This window comes from Capsicum annuum, chromosome 3, assembly GCF_002878395.1.
Source record: "Capsicum annuum cultivar UCD-10X-F1 chromosome 3, UCD10Xv1.1, whole genome shotgun sequence".
In the NCBI taxonomy this organism is placed as follows: Eukaryota; Viridiplantae; Streptophyta; class Magnoliopsida; order Solanales; family Solanaceae; genus Capsicum; species Capsicum annuum.
Window position 1 is genome coordinate 216,295,134 of NC_061113.1, and position 8,666 is coordinate 216,303,799.

Genomic DNA, 8,666 nt, shown 5'->3' on the forward strand with positions numbered 1-8,666 from the left:
AATCATCTGATGAAAAAACATCAGTTTAAAATACCAACTAAATCTAAAAATAACAGAGTATATATGTAGATATATTTACATATATAATAATGATAATACACAGGATAAAGACTATAAATCTTTAAATTTTTCTTTATTTTGTTGTGTCTTAACAGCCAAATATGTCAAGAAATGCATTAAAACGGAGATAATATAAAATCACTAGTAGCATTTTCTTGAACTATTAGAAGATTGATGAGCACACAAAATAATTACTGTCACAAATTTAGTAGTTTTAATATTTAACAATCTCAATTTTGAGTGTGTATAGTGAGTTAATGTCCATCTTTCTCTTTACATGTTTAACATAAATGAAAATTTTCAAAGATTAAATATTTTCAATTTCAACTTTAACAAATAACTAAATAATCGAATCCAAATAAATATAGTTGTGGGCTAATAGATGGGTGAAATATGCACGGATAGAGGCTAGTGGTATAAGAGGAAGAATCATTCTTTTATGGGGTAGTAGAGTATGGGAGGGGGAAGCATGTGAAATAGGTGCATATTTATTACTTGAAAATTCAAGGGGAAATCTATGGATTCTAGTTGGTAATTGGTATATCTCTAGAGTTTATGCTCCTCATAGTATAGTACAGAGAGAAGGAGTGGTGGGAACTTGCTTCGGTGAGAGGTCTTTTCTCAGGTTCATGGGTGATGGGGTGATTTAAATACTGTCAAATTTCCCTAAAAAAAAAAAGAACCAATCCAGGTTAAATAAATCTATGATAGATTTCTTTGATTTTATTAAAGAAGTAGAGTTAATAGATCCATAGCTAGTAGGTGACATTTTTACTTGGATAAAAGGGGAAAGACACGAGTCGGCTGCTAGATTGGACAGATTCTTGATATCTGAAGAGTGGGAAACTTCCTTTAGAAACATCAAAAGATTAGCTTAAGCCATGTTTTCTATACTTGGGAAACTTTTCGTAGGGTCAACAGATTTCAGCGCGAAGGTTGTATCATCTATTTGGCTACAGAAGGTATTATATAATTGGACGGCAACCAAAGAGAAGAGATAACGATGATGGAGATAGAAGAATATTATCTACACGAGTTAGATCAAAGGTCAGGTGCAACTAGAGGAAATAATTGGAAGGATTAAATCTTGTCGACTTCATAATCTCATGAGAGGTACATGTTTGTTAATAGAAAAGGAGGAAAATTTTCTCAAGACAGTTTCTCCTCAGCATTTGCATTAATCGATGTGTTGACCTTCTTCAGCTAAATCAACATCAACACGCAGAGTGTGCAACTATCTATTATCATAGATAGCAATGATGTTCAACACTATTTCTCTACTGATAATAAGTCATTTCATCTTGTTAGATCAGCTTTGTTATTTCAAAGAATGACAGGACGTAAAGGCACAACATATCCCCTACCTATACTCCTATAAACACTTGACTTGAGGGTGAATTTCTTCTCGTACTTGACTTTGACAGGTACTACACAAAAGCTACAAAATTAGCAGAACTTATATTTTCCCCCTTCACATCAGAGCACATATAAGTTAGAGTTGAGTCCTTTAAGCAACTTGGAAATGCTGAAGAACTTTGATACGCAGGTTTCTCCTTTTAAAGATCTCTTTAAGTTAGAAAAACTACAGAAACTAGGAGCCATCTCTCACTGGAGTTTAACGAGATAGAATATATCATCACACAAATCACGTTCAGAACTGGGAGACTTAGCAAAACATCCTTGCACATTTACTACAATTTTTATTTGGAAAAAGATCTAAACCTTCTGAAGCAACTGGTTGTGACCCCTCTCCACAAGTTAGATCTAATTGGACATATCAGTAAGCTACCAGAACACCACTTCTTTTCACAAAGCCTCACCAAGTTAACCTTGAGAATGAGTGGACTTGAAGAAGACCCTATGCTTATTCTACAGAAGTAGCCTAAACTATTTACCAATTACGTGGAAATGTATACACTGGAAAGGTAATGTGTTGCTCTCCACAAGGGTTTCCCATCCTCAAAACTCTAAAACTCTTAAACTCAAGGGGCTGTCAAATTTAGAAACCTGGAGGGTCGAGATAGGGGTCATGCCTAATCTAGTTCATCTAGAAATCGAAGACTATAAGAAATGGAGAAGGTTCCCGATAAAGTGAGATACCTAACTAAAATACAAGAGATAATAATTATAGAAATGTCAAAAACCTTCCAAAATAGGCTTCAAGAGATTCAAGGCAAAGACTTCAAAGTTCAGTTCAGTAAATTTTTTAACACGGAGAAGTTTCTCAAGATTAAATCACGAATGATAGTTTCAGGTACTTGGCTATAATAAGTTAAGAATTATTTGTACTTCATTTCACTTAAGTTCTTAGTCTCGTATTCTAATAAGTGAATATACATTTATGTTGAGAATGTTCCCTCTTAACGATTGATATGTAAAACAATTATGTTTACGGTGATTGAATTCTCAAGTGTCACATATTTTCCATGTGCAGGACATATGTTTAATGGATTATTGTAGATGGTTTGTCCATCAACAGTTCAATTGGAATGGAAGAAGCTATAAGAAGGTTAGTAAAGACGGCAACCAAAAACGTGTGATTTTTTTTGTCATAAAGCATGGAAAATTCACTCATCCTAATCCTAAAGACACTGTGGTTAACTCCAATAAAAGCATAACTGATCCATATTATAACTCTGTGTTCCTTAACAGTGTTATGTTTCATCAGTATATGCCAGACACCAATTAACAAATCATTCGATATATGATTATTGCATGCAACTATCTATCTAATTTCGTTCAAGGATAAAGTATGAGGACTAATACATACCTAATCTTCTTGTTCAGGTTCAAAAATTTTGGTTTACTTTGCAATGAAACTCCATCATTTGTTTTCTCATATATATGGTGGGTTTTCTGAAATTCTTTTGAAGCCAAAAACCTTTAAAAAAACGTAAGCACCAAAAAATGGTTTATTTCTCCATTTTTCCTCTTACTGTATTTCTCTTTGGTGTGCTAGTGAAGGAAGTAGCGTCGTAGTGCCTCAGATCAACCTAGAAACTTAGAAAGTTGAGTAGTGCTTGACCAATTTTATCACTTCCCCAACTAATTATAATTACACACAAATATATTTACAAGTAAAAAATTGTGTTCTAACCCTAGAAATACCTGAAAGGATTCCACATATATCTATTCAATCTAAATTCTCTCAACATTTCATAGATGCTCAACTCTCGTAACATGTCATGGATGCTCATATGAATTGTAGTAGCTGCAACATCTGTTGTAAAGGTTTAGAAATGTTTGAAATTTTTTATTCTTTTTGGCAGGGTGGGGGGTGGGTGTTAAATGTTTGGAAAGGTTTAGCAAACTAATTTTACATAATAAAACATATCAAACAATTTTATGTACTTTTACTCGTATGTACTAATTTTATATAATAAAATAATTTGCTTGTATGCACTTCGTATGTACTTTGAGTTAAATAAGTATTTACTTTTTTCTTGTATATGTACTTTGTGGTTCACATCTAAAATAATTTAATATATATATATATATATATATATATATATATATATATATATATATATATATATATATATATATATATATATGTAGTGGAGGATAAAATGTGGGAAGTGAGGTTGAAATGGTTTAGTCATGTGATGAGGAGGGACACGGATGCCCCAGTTTCTAGGTGTGAGAGGTTGGCCTTAGAAGGTTTCAAGCGGGGTAGGGGTACACCAAAGAAATACTGGAGAAAAGTGATTAGACGTGACATGGAGCAGTTACAGCTGACTGAGGACATGACCCTGGATAGGAAGATATCGAGAAAAAATATTAGGATAGAGGGCTAAGGCTGTGGTTGAGTTGTAGTCAGTAGGTAGGGGATTTGTGGTGTCCTTTTTTTGGAAAGGTACTTTTATGGATGTCGTATCTATGTTATTTTATCATGTTCTATGCTTTTGATATTTTTTGTATACTGCCTCTTATACTGCCTTTTATCTTGAGCTGGGGGTCTATCAGAAACAGCCTCTCTACCTTGTTAGAGGTAGTGGTATGGACTACGTACACTCTACTCTCCCCAGACCCCACTATTTGGGAATATATTGGGTTTGTTGTTGTTGTTGTTGTTATTGTTGTTGTTGTTGTAGATGTGAACCACAAAGTACATGTACAAGAAAAAAGTAAATACTTATTCTTGCAGCAAATGGTTACACCGACTTAATAAATATATTACAGTGTATTAACAAATAAATCATCACAAAATTTTAATTAATTAAGATACACAAATTTTTATTTAATTGTAATTAAATATGGTTAGCTATAAATAAATATTTTAAAAAGAGAAACTATGGGTAAACTAAGGGGTCCTTTGGTAGGCTGTATAAGAATTATACAAAATATGGTGTATTAATAATGCTTACGCTAGTTATGTTTGCATATTATTTAGGCGGTGTTTGATTTGGTGTAAAAAAATAACATTAATTGCATAATTTCTAAAAAAAAAAATATTTTTTACTGTTTTGACATTATATAATATAAAATTTATTTTAAAAATACTATAAATTAAAATAATTAATAATTAATTTTTCTTAAAAAACATATAGAAAATTTAGTTAACGCCAAATTAAATTTGTGTCACAAAAATTGAGAATAAGACACTACTCTCTCCGTCCATATTTACTTGTTCATTATATATTTTCTTGAGCATCTGGACTAAAGTGTCCTACTGCTTAAATTTGAATTTCGTGTGAAAGAAAAGGATCTAAAAGAGCAATAAAATTAAAATAACAAAAATTCGATGTAATTGATAAAAAAAAATTAGAGTCGGACAAAGAATATATTTCACGACGGATCTATAATTTTAAAGTAATGGATGCTCACTTCTTTTCTATCCATATCATAAAATGTATAGAAATTTAAGAACTAAGTTATCGATAGCCCCTTAAACTTGTTTGGAGAACTCATTTAGGCATCCTCAATAGACCCATTTTTCTATTAGACACGCCAATATTAAGAAATATGTACCTATTAAGCACAAAATAACTGTGAATATAAACTATAAAATGCGTGAGACTCATACACGGATCTTATAATATAACAATGAATAAAATTATGACACGTAGCATGTGAACTCAAATAATTTTCTATCTTTTTAAAATAAAGAAAAAATTCTTTTAAATATATGACAAACAAAAGGGGAAGGAGACAAATTTTTCTCTTTTTCACCATTGACATCAATGGTAAGAGAATGGAGAAACTTCTCCATTAGCACCCAAAATTAGCAACAACAATATACTCCCTCCATTCCCAACCAGATTAACTCCCTCAATTCTGATTTTTTCACAAAATTTCATTGGCAAAAGACCACCGCCTCCATCACTAACTCTGACAACTCCGGTAAGCCAACCAAACAACAACACGCCATTAAAAAAAAGATCTTTCATTTCAATTGGTGTTGAAATATAAATTAAGAGATATTTGAGGTTCAATTCTACCCCTGTATCCCTTAATTTAAACTCTATATATATCTTACAGATTCAACAAGTACGGTGATTTTTTTTTGTAATTTTTGACAAATATGAAGATTGTTATTCATGGTTATTCACAGGAAAAAGTTATATTCATGACAAAATTTATTTATCTTATATTTTAATCTTCTGACCTGTGTGTGTGTATATATATATATATATATATATATATATATATATATATATCGATGGACCATGCATGATAACACAAACTCAATATATGTTATTTTTTATCTCAGTTTTATGTGACACACATAGAATTTAGATAATTAATTATTAAAATAATTTAACTTTTTTAATTATTGTGATTTATTTATTTTTTTTCTTCTCTCCTAATTTAAGTGATGCTGATATAATTTCTAGAGTCAGCCAAATATTTTATATCTTTTACAAATTCTAAGTTGTTAATTATGTGATTTCAATATTTTTGACATAGTTTTTCAATAATATATGAATATTCTCTCCATCTCAATTTATGTGGCACGGATAAAATTTTGACAGTCAATTAGTTTATTTTTTTTATTTGTTTATATATATACTTTTATATTAAGTTCTTAATTATTATGATTTACAATACTTTTATCTCATTTTCAAATAATACGTGTTACTTTATGTATGTCTTCCTCTGTCTCCTCCCAATTTATGTGCATTAATATAATTTTGACAGTCAACTAAATTTTTTATGTTGATATATCATTTTGTGTCTATTTTACCCTTTTTTAAAATATTATTCATTTTTTAATGCTTAGATGACCATAATAATTAATTAAGAGTGATATAGTAAAATCACGATGAAAGAAGCGAAGCACACATGTGTTAAATGACTTGTAATAATTAATTATAAGCGACATAGCAAAATTACTATAAAAATACTTGAGGAAAAAATTTAAGTGGACCTCATATAGTAAAATTAAGATTGAAGAAACTGAAGCAAACATGTCAAAAATATTTATTTTACTTATTTGTATTAAATATTATTAATTTTATAATACGTAAATGACTTATAATAATAATTAGGGGTGATACATTAAAATTATGATTAAATCAGCTAAAATAGGCATTTCAATCTGCTGCATGCTTTAGCCGGTGAACTCCCTCTATCAAAATTACTTTAAAAAAATACCTGTGAAATATGTAAGAGGGTCTCATATAAGTCGTCACGTTAATTTAAAACATCAAGAGTTAATTTTCATTTTGTATCTATTTTAACTTTATCATTAAATATTATTAATTTTTTAATACTTAGATGACTTATAATAATTAATTAAGGGTGATACAGTAAAATTACGGTTGAAGCAGTTGAAGCAGACATGTCATAAATTTCTAGTTTTTTTAATTAAATATTATTAATTTTCTAATATGTAAATGACTTATAATATTTAATTAGGGGTATAATAACTAATTAGGAGTGATATAATAACATTATGATTGAAGCAGCTGAATCAGACATGTCATAAATATCTATTTATTTATTAAATATTATTAATTTTCAAAAACATAAATGACTTATAATAATTAATTAGGGATGATATAGTAAAATCACAGTTGAAGCAGCTAAAGCAGAGATGTCAAACTTGTGACTGCTTCAACAGTCAAACTCCCTCTTATATATAAGTATATTATAATCCTACATTTTAATTTATTTATCTTATTTTTTATCTTTTATGTATTTAAAAATTATTGTGAATTATTTATTTACTCTCGAAATTCTATCAGCCATATAAATTGGGGCATAGGAAGCAACATATATTATTTAAAAATAAAGTAAAAATATCATAAATCACAATAATTAATAATTTAAAATATCATCTACATATATATATATATATATATATATATATATATATATATATATATATAATTTGATTGATTCTCTATTTACTATCAAAATCATATAAATTGGGATAGGAATACACATATTTTTTAAAAATAGTAGAAAGTACTATAAATCACAATAATTAGCAACTCAAAATATGAAAAACTATATGTAAAAAATAGGGTTGTCTCAAAACTCCACCAGTGTCACAGAAATTGAGACAGAGAAAGTAGCATATATTGTATGAAAATTATGTAAAAATACTTATTCAGAGTGAATCTCTTCATTGTTAAGGCTCAGCAAGCTGACTGCGACGATTACGATGAAGGGTATGAGAACAATATGAGCTGTTCAGAGGGATTGGTTCCAGGAAGGGGAGTGCAGTGGGTGATAATGGGTGATCCAATAGCACAGAGACACGTGTACGCTTAGCGGGTATCGAAGCTTTTAGATGTTCCTCATATTTCTATGGTTTCACTTATTCATCAAGAGCTTTACCCTTGTTATACTCTCTATAAGCAGATAGCAGATCCTGTCAATTAAGGAAAACTTATCCCAGAGAAAGTTATATTTGGCTTGTTGTCAAAGAGGCTAGAAGAGTGATATTGCAGGGGCAAAAGTGGATTCGTCCTGGATGGAATTCCTCGATCAAAGATTCAAGATGAGATTCTGGACAAAACTGTGGACATAGATTTAGTTTTGAATCTTAAATGTGCAGAGGATTTGGTGTCAAAGAAAGAGAAAAACCCCAGGCTTTATCCTTCACTGGAATTCCTCTGCACGGGGACTTATGAAATTAATACTAGTTTTTATTCAGAGGGTGATCATTTTAGGCCTTCAAGTATCATGGACGATGTCTCGAGGAAAAATCTCCAGGTGTATGAAGAGTAGGTCAAACCACTAGAAGAATACTACAGGAAACAGAGAAAGCTCCTTGATTTTCAAGTGGCTGGAGGACCTGGAGAAACATAGCAAGGCTTTTTGGCTTCTTTGCATCTTCAGCACAGGGATGTAGTTGGTTCTGTACAGCTGAGTGCAGGGTGCTGCTTTGATTTATGTGAATGCTCATTTTGTAAAACTTCAAATTCATGGAATTGCTTCGTTTATTAGCTCATGTTGTGGTAGTTGGCACCCATATGATTCTTGTTCCTGTTCTGTTCTGCGAAGACCGGCTGTCAAAGTTATACATTGCACTTTAATAATATGTATTATATTGTCCTAAAAATAAATAGTGACGATAATATAATCATCGCTAATTGTTTGAATTATTAGTTACAAAAACTATGGACACAATCAAATATATAATTTTGTGGCTA

General features: G+C 30.5%; 1 pseudogene; it reads left to right on the forward strand.

The window, feature by feature from the left end:
• The first annotated feature begins 2,193 nt into the window (after positions 1 to 2,193).
• LOC124896809 lies at positions 2,194 to 8,460 on the forward strand (annotated as a pseudogene).
• The last annotated feature ends 206 nt before the right edge of the window (positions 8,461 to 8,666 follow it).